The following is a 19304-nucleotide window of genomic DNA, read 5'->3' as shown; positions in this document are numbered from 1 at the left end:
AGAAATAAAATAAATTCTCAAAACCTGGAAAATTCATGGGGCTTTCATTTATTGTTCCCTTTCAGTCGCTCACGTTCGACGTAGTCTCTGAGTCTCCGAGCTCAACTGCTGTTTGAACAGCATCAAATTTCTGTTTGTGTGTTTGTTTGTCTGACAGCCGGTTGAGGGCAAAGAGACTGAGTGCTTCACTGGTACAGGCTGCACCATCCCTATCAGTGTTGCGCGATCATTCCCCTGTGTGCTCCGGCACTGGTGAGAGTTTTCAAATCCTGAAAGAGCAACACAGGTGCGTTTGCGTCTTTTTCAAGATGTCATTCCACCCGTGCGTTTTTTGGATGCGGTCGTTCCCTGTCCCCCTCTGACGGTCACAATTGTTGCATACAGCACGCTGAAGCAGCTTTTGTGGATGGCTCATGTTCTCATTGCGGAAATATGACTGTCTCGGTGTTGAGATCGAGACTCGCCTTCGTCCGCGAAGCACGAGCCCCCATTACCATGCATCACCCCCGGGTGCCGTGTGGGATGGGTGATCGGAGGATAGTGATGGAGGTCTCGCCTGGAAACCTTTCCCTGTGGGCTCCTCACTCCTCCATTACACCGCAGCCAGTGGAATGTTCTGTTGAGCGCGCTGGTCCATCTGTAATGGATCGACCAGATGTTTCATCCAGGGTTTCTCCAGAGGACAGTATGTCGATTGCAGCAGGAGGGTGAGCTAATCTATGGAGATGACGACTCGGCTGCGTTATCCCCTTCGGGGTGTGTAACGTTGCCCGAGCCAGATCCACAGCTGTCAGCTATGCTGAAACGGGCGGCTAAGGCTGTCGGGCTCGAGTGGAACCCTCCACCGTATCCCGCTCAGTCTTGGTTGGATGATTGATTTCTCGGGGCGGGCCGTGCTGGTTCTCAACCCGCCGCCCCAGTTCCTTTATTTCCTGAAATGCATGGAGAGCTTGCTAGGTCGTGGACGGCACCTTTTACTGTCGAAAACTGCCTAGAGAGCCCCTCCCCCCTCACTCCCCTTGACGGAGGAGCGGTGAAGGGTTACGAGGTGATCCCTCCTGTGGAGTGGACTGTCGTGGCACACCTGTGTCCGGCGGTCGCTACATCGGGGAGTGGGGATCCTCGGGATCCGCTTCTGCTCCTGCTGAGGTCCCGCAGCAGCTTTCACCCAGACCTCAGCGTGGAGCAAGCCGCAGGCAGGCCGCCCAGCCTGTCTCAGGCGCTGTCAAACCAGGTGGCAAGCTATGGCGGCATAATAATGTCAATAATCGCGAGAAGATTTGAGATCCTCGCGAGAGGAAATGAGATCCGCGCGCGCACAAGCGAAAGCCGCACGTGCGCATATTTCTTTTGCGCGCAAAATTTCTCTGCTTGCGCGAGCAGGATTGTAACCCGCGAGGAGAAAACTGTGCTATGAGCGCGCGCAGAATCCCATGTACAAGTCCTTGCTTTGCTGCTCGCGAAACTTTAACCTGCTCGCTCGCTCGCGGTTAATCTTTTTGGCAGTAGGTGGGCGGATCCAGTCGGCATCATTTCACTACACATGATTGGTTACAGTTCCTGTCCTCTGTGATTGGCTGTACCATTTCGCTGTGTGCCAAATTATTCAAACATGGAAAAACTTTATATTACTGTTCAACTGTGACTTTATAATTTCCAGTTATAAAACATGAATTTATTTCACTTCTTAACCCTCTAGGCGCCACGGTCGAGTTTACTCGACAAGATGAGGCACTGAATAAAACGGCCGATTTTGTCAAATTGGGTGTCAAATTTCGTTCGACCTCTCCTCCACTGGATGGCAGACATTTCATACTTCATCCCCGAATAAAAAAAACGTCATGTTTCTATACAAAATGTTCGAGTTAGAGCGCATTGAATCAGTGAGATCAAAAGCGGAGCTAGTGTGCGAGTGAGCCATGTTATCAGATCCTCTCCGCAATCGCAGCGACAGTATTGTGGTGGAGACTTTGTCTAATGCCACTGGGTATGTTAGACGAGGTCGAAGTATTCATAGGACAGTTAGGAGACAACGTGGAGGCAGGGTGGGGAGTCGCAATGACAATGACAGTAGTCCGAGCTGTGCACACTCGGCGCGCGCGCGCGAGGTAGATCTGGCCGCGCTGCTCGTATCATCTCACTCATGATCTGTGCGAGTGAGCGTTTGAACTAAACAGGTCTTGTCTACTTGTGTTTGTATGTCATATGAATAATATATATCTGCCCCATACATGGAATCAGAGTGTCTACTGTATTTAGTAAATGGAAAATCTCTACAGCAAAAGGCAACCACTACATGCATTCGGTTTGTTTCTACCATTTATTAGTAATAATTTACACAGTTTGTTTACTACTTACTATATACCTGAGCATTCAGTATTGTGCAATATAACATACAGAAGGTGATGGACATTTTGGGGGGAAAGAAGTGCTGCATTTTATCATTAAAACATGTGACTTTTCATGAAAATTCTATAATCCAAGATTGCCGCCACCATATGACGTCAAAATATGCAAATTAGATGGAAAAATGTAACCCCCACATAAACTTTGGGTCATCCTTAATATTTCTCTAATTTACAGAAAGTCTCTATCTTTTATCACTTTTAAGATATAGCCTTTTGAAATTGAGATGTCAAAATCGAACGTTTTAGGAAAAAACCTCTGGCGCCTAAAGGGTTAAGTTCATGTAGTAGAGAGATTAAAAGCTCTTCCCTGGTTGATATTTCTGTATTATACATTCTTTATTCTAATATTCTGAGATATAGAGTTTTGATTTCCATGAGCTGTAATCATTGGCAGAACTATTCAGATAATTTACTTAAGTAAAAGTAATATCATACTGTAAAATTAAAAAACATGAATGCAAGTATTGAGTATGAAGTAGAAATAGATGTGTAAAAACTCATTGTACAGTAAAATGTTCCCTGTCAGTCACTAGTCAAGTTTCCATCCACTTGTCAATCGAATTATCTGAAGTTCGGTAAAAAAAACCTCATGCGAATAAATAATAGATAAATAATAAATAACAGGTTAAAGTTTCGCGAGCAGCAGAACAAGGACTTGTACATGGGATTCTGCGCGCGCTCAAAGCACAGTTTTCTCCTCACGGATTACAATCCTGATCGCGCTAGCAGAGAAATTCTGCGCACAAAAGTAATATGCGCGCGTGCGGCTTTCGCTTGTGCGCGCGCGGATCTCATTTCCTCTCACGAGGATCTCAAATCTTTTCGCGATTATTGACATCATTATGCCGCCATAGCAAGCATAAGACGAAGCGTCCCTGAGACAGGCCACCCAGGGATGGGGGGACGAGCTCTTCAGATGGTTACTGTTCCGCCACTGGCTCCCCGGAGTCCAGTGGTACCCAAATTGTCAGAAGAGCAAATTCCTCTGTCCCTGGGTCCCAAGAGAGTGAGGCTGGCGGTGTGCAATCCTGTGGATCAGCCTTGCACCCCTCAGCCCCCTCTTGTTCGCCAGCTGGCAGCATGAGGCGTTCGAGGACCCGTCATCTGCCTTCTCACGTATTCCCTGTTGCCTTGTGGAGACAGGTAAGTGTTGCTCCGCTCACTCAGACCCCGCTTCGGGCCGCACCCGGGCCTTCCGAGCCGAGTCCCTGTCTTCCACCTCGCTGCCCCACCCCGGGTACGTCTGTGGTGCCCCTGATCCCCCTGGCCCGGTTTGTGGAAGCCTGGAAAGTGCTTCCCAACTAGTCCAGCTGGCTCCTCCGTACCATCAGACTCGGCTACACGATTCAGTTCGCCCGGTGTCCGCCCAGGTTCAGCGGAGTTCGTTACACGTCGGTGTTGAACGAACGTGCCCCTGTCATGCGCACGGAGACCGCAGTCCTACTGGCGAAGGACGCGATAGAGCCGGTTTCACTAGCCGATTTGAAGACCGGCTTTTACAGCCCGTACTTCATCGTACCCAAGAAAGGTGGTGGGTTACGGCCAATCTTGGACCTGCGAATTTTGAATAGGGCCCTTCAAAAGCTTCCGTTCAAAATACTAACGCAGAGACGCATTTTGGAATGCATCCGTCCACGAGATTGGTTTGCAGCGTTCGAACTGAAGGACGCGTACTTTCATGTCTCCATCCTGCCGCGACACAGGCCTTTCCTGCGCTTCGCGTTCGAGGGTCGAGCGTATCAATACAAAGTCCTACCCTACGGGCTGGCCCTGTCGCCCCCCGCATCTTTACGAAAGTCGCGGAGGCTGCCATTGCTCCCATGAGAGAGCAGGGTGTTCGTATCCTCAACTACCTCGACGACTGGCTGATACTAGCTCACTCTCGAGAACAGTTGTGCGAACACAGGGATTTGTTGCTCCAACATATCAGCCATTTGGGTCTTCAGGTCAACTGGGAAAAGAGCAAACTCACCCCCGTGCAGAAGATCTCTTTTCTCGGTATGGAGCTGGATTTGGTCCAACTCACGGCACGCCTCACAGAGGAACGTGTCCGGTCGGTGATGAACTGCCTAAATACTGTCAAGAGCAGAACGGTGGTCCCACTGAAACTTTTTCAGAGGCTCCTGGGGCATATGGCTGCCGCAGCCGCAGTAACGCCGCTTGGCTTGCTTCTCACCTCGCAACTCACCCGCCACCTCCTCCTATAGAGTCAGAAGCATCTGAGGTCGCTTCACGCCACTTATATTCCCGGCCTGCTCAATCGTGCCACCGACGAGCTCTCATGACAGCCTGTGGCCCAGGGAGAGTGGAGACTCCATCCCCAGGCGGTCCAGCTGATCTGGGACTACTTCGGGGCCGCACAGATAGATCTGTTTGCCTCTCCGGACTCGTCCCATTGCCAGTTGTTTTACTCCCTGACCGAGGGCACCCTCGGCTCGGATGCACTGGCACACAGCTGGCCCCGGGGCCTCAACAAGTATGCGTTTCCCCCAGTGAGCCTTATTGCACAGCTACTGTGTAAAGTCAGGGAGGAAGAGGAGCAGGTCTTGCTAGTTACCCCTTATTGGCCCAACCGGACCTGGTTCTCTGAACGTGTGCTCCTCTCGACAGCCCCTCCCTGGCCCATTCCTCTGAGGGAGGACCTTCTCTCTTAGGGACGGGGCACAGTATGGTCCCTGGTCGGGACGCAGAGGTTCTAGGTGGTCTACCTCAATCTGTTGTAGATACCATCGCTTCTGCGAGAGCACCCTCTACGAGGCATGCTTACGCACTGAAGTGGAACCTGTTCGTTGAGTTGTGTTCTTCTCACCGAGAAGACCCCCGAAGGTGTTCGATCGGTTCCGTGCTTTCTTTCCTGCAAGATGGGTTGGAGCGAGGACTGTCTCCCTCTACCCTCAAAGTGTTTGTTGCCTTTATTGCCGCACATCACGATGCAGTGGATGGGAGCCGTGGGAAAGCACGACCTGGTCGTCAGGTTCCTGAGGCGAGCGAGGAGACTGAAAACAGTTCTCCTGCTTGCGTTGGCCTCCATCAAGAGGGTAAGGGGACCTGCACGCATTTTCACTCGACAAATCGTGCCTGAAATTCGGGCCGGCTAACTCTCACGTTGTTCTGAGACCCCGGCCTGCATATGTGCCCAAGGTTCCTACCACTTTCTTCCGGGACCAGGTAATGAACCTGCAAGCGCTGCCCCCAGAAGAGGCAGACCCAGCCCTTGCTTTTCTCTGTCCCGTCCGCTCCTTGCGGTTATGCGTGGACAGAACGCAAAGCCTCAGGACCTCAGATCAGCTCTTCGTCTGTTACGGAGGCCAGCAGAAGGGAAAGGCTGTCTCCAAGCAGAGGTTAGCCCACTGGATAGTGGATGCCATCATCTTGGCGTATGACTCCCAAGGTGAACCTTGTCCCCCCGGACTGCGAGCTCACTACACTCGGAGTGTAGCCACTTCCTGGGCGTTGGTGCAGGGTGCCTCACTGACAAATGTTTGTAGAGCTGCTGGCTGGGCGACACCTAACACGTTCGCTAGATTCTATAGTCTACGTGTCGAGCCAGTTGCTTTCCGTGTGCTCTCTTCACATAGAAGCCAGTCAACACCGTAAGCCCTGCTCGAAGTGTCGGCTTGCTGCGCCACTCCCCTCCTGTGGACTGGATACGTGCACCATTCTTGCTCCAGTTGAGTTCCCCTTACCGAACCCTGTTGAGCTCCTCCACACCCCTGCGTAATTGGATGTGGCGGAGCATCCGATGCTAGGCCTACCACTCGTATGCACTGGTGGAACTTGTGTTAGGCTGGGTCCATATGTTGTGATCCCTACGGCGATCCCATATATGTATTCTTCCACGGTACGGCTCCCTGCGGTGAGCCCGTGTCTTTCCCTTGGCAGAGTTCTTCTGCCATCACTGTCCGGCTGAGTCTCCCCCTGTTATAGGCTGGAGCCATCCCAGTGACATTCCATATGTTGTACTGCCCGGCCTCCGCTCAGTTCATATGTGTATTTCCACGTTACCTCCCTTCGGGCAGGATGTGGCTTCCGTAGCGTCCCTCCTTCCTTCGATAGGGCACGCTTTGCCAGTGTTCCAAGTCTAACTGAGTGGGTCTTGCGGAACAGCAGTGACTTCCCTGGCCTAAGCCCTATCCCTTCTCTGCCTCAATAATCCGGGGGGATCAGAAGGCTTTTGTCTAGGCACTGGAAGGTGGCAGCACTAGGTGGCATTTTTATTGGGATCCCAATCAGTCGACATGTCGATTACGTCGAACATGAGCGACTGAAAGGGAACATCTCGGTTACATATGTAACCATCATTCCCTGAAGGAGGGAACGGAGACGTAGTCCCGTCGCCACTATTGCTGGACCACCGCTGACTCCGGGCTCCGCTCGGCTCCTCAGCGGAAAACAACTGGTTCGTGCATCCACTTCCGTATTTATACCCCCGGCGCGGGGCGGAGTGTAAGATGCAGATCTCGCACACCAATGTGCATTGGCTCATTTTAACAATACTCGAAGATGACAGGCTCCCTAAGTGTGATCCCAATCAGTCGACACGTCGACTACGTCTCCGTTCTCTCCTTCAGGGAACAAGGGTTACATACGTAACCGAGACGTAATGGGGGGCTTGCAGTCAAAAAAGGTTGAGAACCACTGTCAACTTTTTAAAGTATATTTTTACATTTAAATTGTTGCTCATTTGATATTTCTTAAATGATTTTTTTTAAAGCCATTGCTTTCCTTTTTTTAACCTTATGCCACCCAGACGCCCACTTTCCCAGTGACCCATTTGTTTTTTCAGTCCTTGACAGACCTTTACCACAGAAGATATAAAAAATGCATTCTGTCTGTGTTCCTTCAGATTCAGTCATACTTCTGTTCTTCAGTATAGAGAACCATGTAGAATTATTGTCCTTAATATATCAAGCAGCACAGTGATACACCCACCATCGTACTGTATAAAACAAAATACCTGCATGGATAAATTCAGCTCTTCTGCTAAAGAAGCTTCTCTGTGCGCTGGTGGAGGGCTTATTATTGGATTTTTTTTTTTTTTGCCCAGAGGGTAATAAGGCAGGGAAGGTAACAGCCCACAGGAATGAAAATGAAACCAGCAGACCCACCATGCCTCATCTGCCAATGTCTACTTATCTGTATCTCACAATTTCTCATTCCCCTCCAGATCACCTCCAGATTTCCTACGTATCTCAACACACTAAAAAAAGACAAGACATGCTCGAGTGGCTTTAGAAGTAGAGGGATGAATTCTTCCTCTAGCTTGTCAGAAGTCAAGCTGCGAAGGCTGTCCTCGAGAGATCCCATATTTCCCTCCGGGCATAATAAAGTTAGTCTTGCAGGTAAAGGCATTCAAATGGCCTATACGGTATGAAACTTTTTGCCAAAAAAGACTATAAAAAGTTTTAACAGCATCTAAATACCCATTATATATATGGTTTTAAATTGACTTTGAATTTAATGAACAATATGTTTGCTTGAAAAAGTATATTAATATTCTGTTCACAAATATGTGATTTCTGTTATAGTGGTCTTCAAACTGGTTCTAGGGACCCTCAAGGAGGTGCTTGGGGGTTCATGAAAAATTTAAGGGGACAGTTTTTGGGGCTGTCAAGTGTGTTAACATAAGATATCAATTAAATACATTTTTAAGCTATTATGTTTTAACACATTTTCCAAATTTGATATTATTCTGATTGATAATCAAGCTGTTTGCCAAAGACACGAGATTAATTGTGATTATTTAATTCTATTGACAGCCACATATTTTAATTGTGATTATTTAATTCTTTTGACAGCCACATATAGTTACAACTTAATCACATGTAACTTTAAAAAAATGTATATATATTTTATAAAAAATAAAACTCCTGTGTTATGCAACCAGAAAATGGTCAGAACGTCATTTCACATGGAAACTCTGTGACAATGCAGAACACATGCTTTATGGCTGTGCTGAGCAAGGGCAGCGCCCCTTTAAAAGAAAAGAAAACCTCACTAAAGGGCACTATAGAGAGTAAAAAAAGAGTACTATAGGGTTAGTTAAATGCTCACATGTTAAATTCATGTCTTCCGTGTTTCTTAGGAAGAATGCGTCACATGGAGATAAGAAGGGAAACAATGCTTTACAATGCATTTATCCCAAGAAACAGAGTGATATGTTAATGTTCTGTGCCGAAACCAATATTTAAAACCAAAATCTGTATATTCTTTGCCCTAACCCTAAACAAAACCCTCACAGAAAACATTTTTACATTTTCAAAAAAACATAATTTAAAATGATTTATAAGCTGTTTTCCTCATACCAAAGCAGGCCTTCAGAGTATGAGACTGTGTTATACAAGTGAAGTACACCACCAGCACCATCCTCATTGGTTTCACAAAGTGACTATGACTCTGACTTTCAGAAGACAAGATGATAGCTGAAACGCATAAACAATAATGAGTGCTGGTTTAAAACGGGCATCTGGCATCTGCTACAAGACAAGAAATGTTAACATAGGCTATTTGTTAGAAATAGGGCTTTAATTAATCTTCTAAGTATTCTCTGAAAATTAATAGTTTATTTTGTAATGGCTGCTACTGGGGCATTTTTAGTAAAAGACAGAAATTTTCAGTCATTAACAGTTCTCCAAGTGACACCCACCATATGTTGAACATTATAAAGCTCTGTGTTGTGTTTACATGCTGCTGCTTAGCCAGTTGTCACCAATCTATTTTTATCTATCATTTGAGAATGTTACTTTTTATGGAAGAATTAATGTAAAAATTACATTTATGTATATTCTTTAAATATTGAAATATGTTTATAGTGGGCTGAATATTAAATAATAAATACTGTAAACTTCCATTCAAAAGTTTGGGTTCAGTAAGTTCCCTTTCAAAAGGGAACTCGCACTGCTTCGAATGGCGCTTTGGGGAACGCCTCAGGCGTGACAGGTGTCTGAAATCACTATCAAATCACGGCAATCATGTTGACCAGCGACAGCCCGTGAATCATTAGTTCAGTTCAGTTTAGTTCTCTTTATTGTCATTCAAACATGTTTAACATGAAGGAAACGAAATTCGTTTCCCAGGTCCAGCAGCGTAAATACAGAATAAATAACAATTACAATTCTAAGATAGACCCTTTATAAAACATATAAAACATAAACCTATATAAAACATTTAAATAGTCTTAACCATAATAAACAAATCAAAAACGAACAGAGGGCAGGAGGAGCCCTAAACCAAGGAGTTCATAAGCATCATAGCCTCTGGAAAGAAGCTGCACGTTAGCCTTGTGGTTCTTGCTTTAAGGCTGTGCAGCCTTCTGCCAGAGGGGAGGGTGGTAAACAGTTTATGCGCTGGGTGAGTGGAGTCCTTCATGATATCCGATGCCCTGCTTCTGCACCTGCTGACATAGATGTTGTCAAGGGAAGGAAGGCTGTCATTTGTTGTTATTTTCCTAGCAGACTTAACTACTCGCTGCAGCGCCTTCCTGTCAGCTGCAGAGCAGTTTCCATACCAGACATTGATGGAGAATGTCAGTGTGCTCTCCACCACACACCAGTAAAAACAGGTCAGGATAGCAGGGTTGAGGCCGGCCTGCTTCAACCTCCTCAAAAAGTACAAGCGTCGGTGGGCCTTCTTAATAATACTGGCTGTGTTGGTGGCCCATGTGAGGTCGTTGGAGATGTACAGGCCCAGATATTTAAAATTGGTCACCATCTCCACAGTTGCTCCATCAATGAAGAGGGGACGAGGTAGGGTATGACCTCTCCTCCTAAAGTCCACAACCATCTCGCCAGCAGCCATATCACCCTGTAGCCCAAGACTGGTTGCCCACTGAAGCTAAGCAGGGCTGAGCCTGGTTAGTACCTGGATGGGAGACCTCCTGAGAAAACCAGGTTGCTGCTGGAAGAGGTGTTAGTGAGGCCAGCAGGGGGTGCTCACCCTGTGGTCTGTGTGGGTCCTAACGCCCCAGTATAGTGACGGGGACACTATACTGTCAAAGAGCACCGTCCTTCGGATGAGACGTTAAACCAAGGCCCTGACTCTGTGTGGTCATTAAAAATCCCATGGCACTTCTCGTAAAAGAGTAGGGGTGTAACCATGGTGTCCTGGCCACATTCCACCCATTGGCCCCTGCCAATCATGGCCTCCTAATAATCCCCATCCACTGAATTAGCTCTATCACTCTCTCTCCTCTCCAACTATAGCTGGTGTGTGGTGAGCGCACTGGTGCCGTTGCACTGTGGCTGCCGTCGTATCATCCAAGTGGATGCTGCACACTGGTGCTGGTTGAGGAGAGACCCCCTGATATGATTGTAAAGCGCTTTGGGTGTACAGTAGTACATATGAAAGCGCTATATAAATGCCTCATTCATTCATCCATTCATCTCCTTAGTCTTCCCCACATTGATGCAGAGATTGCTTTCTCTGCACCAGACCACGAGTTCCTCCACCTCCTGCCTATACGCTGACTTGTCATTGTGAGATATCAGTCCAATCACAGCCGCGTCATCTGCAAACTTCACTATGTGATTGCTCAGACGTGTTACAGAGCAATCATATGTGAGGAGCGTATCCAGCAAAGGGCTCAAGACACATCCTTGTGGGGAGCCAGTGTTGAGTATAAGGGTGGAAGATAAGGTGCCGTGGATCTTAACTGACTGTGGCCTGTTTGTCAAGAAGTCCAGGACCCAATTGCAAAGAGATGGTCTTAGTCCCAGCAGCAGCAGCAGTTTGTTAATTAATGTCTGCGGAATGATAGTGTTAAAGCCAGATGAAAAGTCTAGGAAAAGCAGCCTGACATAGGAATCCCTGCTCTCTAGGTGGGTGAGAGCAGAGTGGACGACAGTTGACACTGCGTCAGACACAGACCGGTTCCTTCTATAGGCATACTGATGGGGGTCCACCTTGATGTTAACAGTGCCTTTTATGTGAGCCAGAACCAGTCACTCGAAGCATTTCATGATCAGTGGAGTGAGGGCCACAGGACGATAGTCATTCATGCTTTCCACTACTGATTTTTTGGGCACTGGTACAATACTGGACGTCTTAAGACAAACAGCCACAGTAGCTAGGGAGAGTGATAGATTAAAAATGTCTGTTAGCACCCCGAAAGCTCCTGAGCACATTCTTTCAGAACCCGGCCAGGGATGTTATCTGGGCCTGCGGCCTTGCATGGGTTAATCCGCCGCAGCGTCGTCCTCACTTCCTCAGCAGACATTATAAAGCTCTGTCATTAGCGTGAATGATTAACGTGCGACCTGGATATATATTAGGGCGCCTTGCAAACATGACAATATCTTTTCGTCTTCAGGGACTGTTCTGTCTGTAAACGCTAAAGAGGATTAACGGTAAGAGAATTATTATGAAACGCACGGCGAAGGCTGATTGTTTTCTGAAGTGTGCTGACCCGTGCCCAAGGTTTTTGACGCCGGGTGACACACATTAACTGTGCGTTTTCTGCCTGGGTGAAGAGCACGCACGGGAGGTTCTCGAGGGAGCCGCCTGTGCAAACTTTGAGCGTTTTTCTCTGAAAACGCTCCGCTCTCGTCTGGCCCTCTTCTCGAGTGAAGAGGACTCAGCATCTGGACCTCGTGGTTCAGGTCCCGCTCGTGCTGAGGCAGAGCGGCGACTTGCATCATGGGGTTCCCAGATGGAGCTTGTCGATCGTCTTGAGAGGGGTGTAAACCTCTCAGACGATTCGACGGCTGACGAGGGTGAGCTGCAGGTGGATGACGAAGATTTTTCTCTGACTGTTCCTGCAGCGAGTGCTCTTCAGGACGAGCAGGAGATGGTTGATGAGGGTGTTAATCAGGTAGATCTCGAGCCCTCTCAACCATCCTGCCCTGTGTATGCGGAGCTGGTGGATGTTATGGAGCGCGCCGCCGGCAGGCTGCAGCTGCCATGGCGGCGCGTTAGGGGAGAGACCACTCGCGGCAGGCTTGACGATCGTTTTTTCCCCAGCCATAAGCCACCAGCTCAGGTGAGCCTTCCAGTCCTTCCCGATCTCCAAACAGAGATCGAGAGGGCATGGAAGAACCCATACTCTGCCCGTATTCACCAACATCAGCGGGCTAGTTTCGCTGATGTTGAGGGGATCAGAGAGCATGGGTATGTGTCAATGCTGCCCATTGACGAGACGTTTGCGAACTATCTCTTGTCTGGGCAGGCTTCGACACTAAGAGCTCCAACCCTGCCCTCCAAACCGCTAAAGACAACAGCACGTTTGAATGGCAGAGCATACACGGCAGCGGGTCAGGCTGGTGCTGCTCTGCACACCATGGCGGTACTACAGGCGCACCAGGCTGACCTGCTGCGGGATCTTGACCAGTGGGCAGGGGTGTCCCCTGAGGCGGTCACTGAGCTGCGCCGTACCACGGATCTTGCTCTCCGGGCTACTAAACAGACTGCTGCCGCGATCGGTCAGTTGATGGCGGCGATGGTGGCCACGGAGAGGCATCTGTGGTTAAACCTGGCCGACATCGGGGAGAAAGAGAAGGCCTCTTTGGCACCTCCGTGGAGGCAGACGGGAGGGCCTGGCGCTTCACGGTCCAACCGTAGACAGGGCCAGAGAACCAGTGTCGCCTCTCGTGCGCCCCCTCCATGGCCTCTTTCAGGCATGTAAAGTGGTGGACACCAGGTTCATAAAAACGATCTGGCGAGTCTTCACTCCGCACCCTGCAGGTGAGCTGACTGGTCTTCTTAAGAGTAATTTTTGTGTGCAACTAACAACTCTACAGACCTCGTTTCCTGTATAGAGTTAGGGGGTCATGCCAACGTCATAAGGTAAGAAGAAAGTTCTTGGATTAATAGGGCCCTGAAGTCCCCCTGTTAGGTGGCTTTACAACGATACCGGTCATGACAGACTTCAGTAAACAGACGGAACGCGGCATGACGCTTTGGAATACTAACTTCTTGGTAAATTCGGGAGAAATTTACTGCCGCAAGTAAATGTAATAAATGTAAATGTAATAAAATAAACATCTTAATGTATATTTTCAACGTTTTCTTTATAGCAGCTTGAAAGAACACATATTGAAGGAGTAAACTAGCCCAAAATCTCAAAACTGATCACTGCATGAAAAATCGATGTTTTTGCCTGCCGTGTCTCGCCTTAAAAGGGTTCATTTCTCCTTGTCAGCAACAATTAAGTCACAATTCCCTGCACATTCATTTGGGTCGTAAAACTTCAGTCTTACTGTGTCCTGTAACAGTAACAGGACACCGAGTTCTGCCAATGTGTTAGCTTGATTTGGGGGAAGTTCCACAGACCTCTGTTGAGAGAGTGAGTTTGCTGGATGATTCATTAAATATAATGAATAATTTGTGTGTGTCTGATTGGTCCAGACACCACAACTCCCCCCTTTCGAGCATTGTTGTCCGTGCTATAGACAACAACGAGCGGCGTCAAAGGTGCAGAACGATCAGACACCCTTCTGGTTTGTGTCTACTGGAGTGGTGGTTGTTCCACTATGGGTGATGTAGACAGTAGCCAAGTCCAGGTCTCTGCAGCAGGTGCCGAGGCAGCGGGTGTGTCACCTGTCATTATGAAGTCAGTTTGTTTGAGGCAGGGGCTTGTTTGGGGCTGCAGGGAGTGGTTATGGGTGTTGTGTAGTGTGAAGAGAGTTTCAGACTGACCTAGTACTGGTAGCAAAAGGGCAGCAGGTGGTTGTTCGCCCTTGGTTCTGCACCCAGTCACCAGGCATCTCAAGTCTGCAGCGTTACTCTGCTCTGGCAACAGTACTGACTTGAGCTTGCCTGAGTTGTGTTGGGCAAGAGTCAGAGGTTTGTTGTTCCAGGAGCTCTTTTGCTAGTGCTAGCAGCTCTTTTAACTCAGAAACAGGCATTTCCAGCTGTCTTTGTGCAGTCTCTGTTTCGCACCTGTTTTGCACCTACAGGAGGATGTTGTTGTAGACTGCTGTGGGACGTCCTGTGGTGTTTGCTGGGTGAGGATGTTCTTCTCCATGGCTCCTCTCAGCGGTTGGTCTTGTGTCTAGGTATATGGCCATGGTGACGGTTCTGCCCTCTGCTGGCTAGTAACTTTTGGTTGAAGGCTCTTGCATTGTGGCAATGCTGGGTGCTTTCTGGTACCAGCTTTGGATTCTGGATTTTGCAGTTCAGAATCACTGGGGTCTTACAAACCCTTTTTGAGGAGGCCTTGTGTTTGTTAAAGGCCTTCTGTGTCAGGTCACGCAGTTGTTGGATAGGCATTGTGTGGGGGCAGGCCATAATGCCTAAATGGTGACTTACAATAGGATGGAGGTTTCGGAGGAAAAGGCTCTTGAAGCTGGTGTCCTCCTCCATCCCAGGTTCATTGCAAGCTCCGAAGTAAGCTCGTCTGAGTCTGTGGTAGTAAACATAAGGAGTTTCATGCCGATCCTGTTTGGTTTCTAGGGCAGCGATCAGTCCGTTTTCAAACTCTGAGAATTCCTTTATGATGGCTTGTTTCAGCTGCTGGTAGTTAGACTGGATGTTTTCTGGCTGCCGAGCCAGAAAGTGTCGCAACTCTGGGCTAGATGTGACCCAGATCAGATAGTCTATCTTGATTGTTCACACTCATCAAAGACTGCAGGTGAAAGTCAATGTCTCGCAGGTAAGCGTGGACGTCGTGGTCTCCTGCAAGCTCTGGTGTAAATGCAGGGATATGTCTGGCCATTCGGTTGAGGTGAATGGCCAGACATATCCTTTTCCTTTTCAATCCTTTTCCTTCCGCGGCTGCAGAAGCTTTAAGGAAACTGTCCGATGACGTGTTAAAGGAGAACTCCGGTCAATTTTAACATTGAGCTAATTTTTTTTTGTAAATTTGGAGTGCTGTCAGTACAGAGAACAACAACAAAAATCTGTGTTTCCTACACCGTGTTATCTTCTTTTTAAAATTTGCACGCTGTTGACTTAAATGGGGCAAGTTTTAAACCTGCTTTTAGCCTCTTAACATCCTTGATGTGTCATTACAAGTGTACAGCCATGTTAGTGATTTTATTCAAAGTAAACACGGTGAATCTGACTGCAGTAGATGTGAAAGATATGAATAAAAATGATGTTTATTCAGCCAGCTCACATACCTGTATTTACTTCCTGTTTTCAGTCGAAGTCCACAGTAGTTGATTCTACTGCAGTCAGATTCACCGTGTTCACTCTGAATAAAATCACTCACATGGCTGTGCACTTGTAATGACACATCAAGGATGTTAAGAGGCTAAAAGCAGGTTTAAAACTTGCCCCATTTAAGTCAACAGGGTGCAAATTTTAAAAAGAGGACAACACTGTGTAGGAAACACAGATTTTTGTCATTGTTCTCAGTACTGACAGCACTCCAAATTTACAAAAAAAAAACTAGCTCAATGTTAAAATTGACCAGAGTTCTCCTTTAAGTAGAGGAGTTTGTCTCTCCCCTTTGTAACTCTGTGCTTGGCTGGGGGAGGTTTATCTGCTGACTGCAAGTGGGGGAGTGAGATGTCTCTCCTGCTGTGGTTCTTTTTGCAGCAGGTAAGAGTGTTTCAGTTCTTGTTGGACCATGTCAAGTTCATCTTTGTCCAGCTGCTGGGTCAGCGCTTCAGTTCCAGCTCTGGACACATTTAGTTGACCATCACAGGTCATAATTCTTGCATCTTTGTCCAAGAGTTCAGAATTTGCTGCTTTTAACAGTGACTCTTTGTGAAAGAGTTCCTTTTCCAGGTCCTCTCTGGCTGTCTTTTCCAACTGCTCTTGTTGTTTAGCAGCTGTCAGAGCCATTTGAAGTCTGTGGATTTCCTCCTGTGACTCCCTTCTGCCAGGGTCTTTGTGTCTGTCCTGAGCCTCCATCTCTAGCTGGTCTATGCGGCTTTTAGCATGTGTCAGCTCCTTTTGGGACTCGGTAATCTGGCGTTTGAGGTTGTTTACCTCCTGTTTCAAACCTGTGAGGTTGTGGGCCAGGAAGATAACCTCAGTCAGGTATTAGTGGTCATACCTCTGGTTTGAGTCGTCTGTCATTAGTTCTTTTCCCTCGTTTTCCAGTTGCTTTTGGTTCTGGCACTGAAGGTCGTCAGCAGCCATGGATAAAAGGGTGTTCCTCAAAACACCTAGCCAGTCCTTTTGGCCTGCCATCTGGGCAGTTAGGCTGAGCATCTGCAACATTTCGGCACACTTGTGGTGAGAGTAAGGGCAAGAGACTAATGCAAGATCAAACAGAATTTGGAGCTAAAGGCAAAGTGAGACAGCAAGGTGTATAATGTACAGCTAGGTTTTGCCAGGTGTGGTTAACAAGTGAAATGTGTACCTGATTATTACTATCTTAGCTGCAAATAGCAGGATGCTCCGATTTGCGTGGATCTGAGTGGCTTTGCTAAAAGAGTGTAAGTCTAGATTTAATAAATGACTTAAGATGGTTCTTAGGGTCAAATTATTTATCAGAACTTACTGATAGCATACAACAGGCTTGATCTCTGAACACATGAAGAAGAGAAAGAAAGAGGAAGAAAAGGGCTTTCCTGTTAGATTGTGTCTATTAGTGGTGCTAAAAATTATGGCATAGCAATCGTCTAGATTACTTGTGTAGCTGGCTCATAAAATTTAAGCAACTGTTAAAAATAAAAAAAAATCAAGAAGGAAAGTGTGTCTAGTTGCTTTTGCAGTTTTATGGGGAAATAAAACCACATTAGACCAAGAGGGTTAAATGAAAAAAATGAATAGCTGACTTCTATTATGAGTAAAAATAATAAAAAGACTTAAAGAAGTGATTAAAACAGCAGAATAGCCTGGTATTGGGAATAATCGAAAGCACTTATGATCAACCATTAGATTTGCTTTGGACATCATTCTATAGTTGGTCACAGCTGTTGCGTGTTCAAGACCACACCATGTGTTTGTCCCTCCATAAAGTTTAGTCAACGTGCCATTGAAAGTTCCCAATAACTATAAAAATTCTTCTCTAGCTAAACAGTTTACATGTAATTAAGTTTAGATTTAATTAACAAAGTAACTGCACATTTAGCTGAACAGCGTTCAGTAAGGAATTAGATGAGAAGAATTAAAGTTAAGGGAAGAGAAAGTGAGAATTTAGAAACCAGTAATGGGGTTAAAGGAAAATGGTTTAGATCACTTCACTCTGCATACCCACAAGCTGTAGTTAAAGGCTTCATGTAAATGATGCTAACAGCTAACTGTTGAAGTTATTAGTTAGCTTAGCCTAAGCTGAAGAGCTGCTAAGTTGGGTTAGCTTAGCCACCTGGGCTGGTTTGTTTACAAAATGGCATTGGAAGGTAACACATGTGCTATCTGGAGCACTTCCTGTGACAAGCACTTCCTGTGACAAGTCATTGTCATGGGAACCAATGCACTTCAGAGTTTCAGTGAGTGAAACACAGTTTTGATCACCAGGCAGCTATGCTTTTTAGATGCACAGATAAAGTTTAGATGAATGGCATCAATCTAACTATAATTTGTAGGGCCTTTACACTCTAAAAAGGGGAGCATTGCCCAAATCTACATTTTACACTGTACTGAGATTTCTTCATCAGAAACAGGTTAAGCAATACTGCAATTGGAATTTCTTCAACTAAAGCAGAATAATCAATTCTGGTACAGTTTACATGCAGCTGAGCTGAGATTCCTTCATCAAAACAGACTTACGCTTTAATACTGAACTTAGGGTTTCTTCGCTAAAATCATATTACCCGTACACCGATACCATTTGAAAATATGCTTAAATGTGTTAAGACTCTTTCAATTACAGAAGAGATGTCAATTCAAGCGATCAGTTTATCTGCATCCAAACAAGTCAGCAACTAGTGAACCAAATGCCGTTTCGCCTGTCGTGTCCTATTCTGACCGGAATTATTCAATTCGCACTTTTAGGTTGACAGTGGTTTAAGCTCATAACCTTTGTTTAATCATGCCCGCATTCTCCACCATTTTATGTAGCAAATTAGCTCTATGAAATATTAATAATCAATCATAACTTGTTATAATTGATTATGAATATTTGGATCAGTTAATCGGGTTAACTTGATGTAGCTACATTAACATTACAACCAATTACTCGGTTCATCCTGTGAACACTCAATATTGGTTATTAATTGATTAATAGAAATGTACATTTCCAGGGCATGGGAAAAGTCTTTCTTACTAAGTACTACTAAGAACAAGTAGTCAAGATCTAGTATTAGTTACTCCAGATATGAGCTTGAGACACGGACAACTTTACGTGTGACATGAACAAGATTTTATTAACTAGACTAAACATTCTCTGCATTCAGGGGTGCTAAGAGTAATGCAGGTAGGTCGTCAACCCCGTGGGTCTTTCAGGCAGGGTTAGGCCATCTTTCGCTCTGCGAAGAGATCGTTGCTAGACCCTGCCGTACAGAGCTAGTATATGGAACTTGGGGCTCCAGAGTTGGCTCCACTCAGCTCGCTGAGCTACTGCTCAAAAGATGGGTTGAAGGCGGTTGGCTTGCAACCATGCCCCACTCCCCTAGGCTGGGCGCAGGGAATCCCTGTCACTTCTAGAGCCACTGGCAGGCCCGCACCCTGTTAGAATTATCAGGTGCAGATGGTGTTACTCCCCTGTTGACTCGTTGGTAGTTCTGACTCGTTGGTAGTTCTGAGTACTCCATTTTCAGCTCAGTTTCAATATACCTCACTCAACGATGGCTCTGGCTGAGCGGAGAGCTCTAAACTTCATTTTATTCTGGTTTTTGAATTACGCTCCCTTGTAGCCAGAGCATTGCCATGAACTGACGCCCATGCATATAGATGGTAGGCCCCTCAATCTGGGGCCTCCACTAGGCAGAGTGGTGTATGTTGTACTCCCCTGCTTTAAGGTTAAGGTTATTTCTTTGTTGCTGAGTACACTGCCTCTGGCAATGTGATTAGGTACCAGGATGCTGTAGGCGCTGTATTGACAGCTTTTCTGCCAACAAAGGCTGC

At 46.7% G+C, this 19304-nt stretch overlaps 1 pseudogene; it reads left to right on the top strand.

The window, feature by feature from the left end:
- The first annotated feature begins 10193 nt into the window (after positions 1-10193).
- Positions 10194-10310, top strand: LOC130097604 (5S ribosomal RNA; annotated as a pseudogene).
- The last annotated feature ends 8994 nt before the right edge of the window (positions 10311-19304 follow it).

This window comes from Rhinichthys klamathensis, unplaced genomic scaffold (assembly GCF_029890125.1).
Source record: "Rhinichthys klamathensis goyatoka isolate OS25496 unplaced genomic scaffold, OSU_Roscu_1.1 h1tg000221l_1, whole genome shotgun sequence".
Taxonomy (NCBI): Eukaryota; Metazoa; Chordata; class Actinopteri; order Cypriniformes; family Leuciscidae; genus Rhinichthys; species Rhinichthys klamathensis.
The sequence above is the reverse complement of the archived record's forward strand: the minus strand, read 5'-3'. Positions and strand labels throughout refer to the sequence as shown.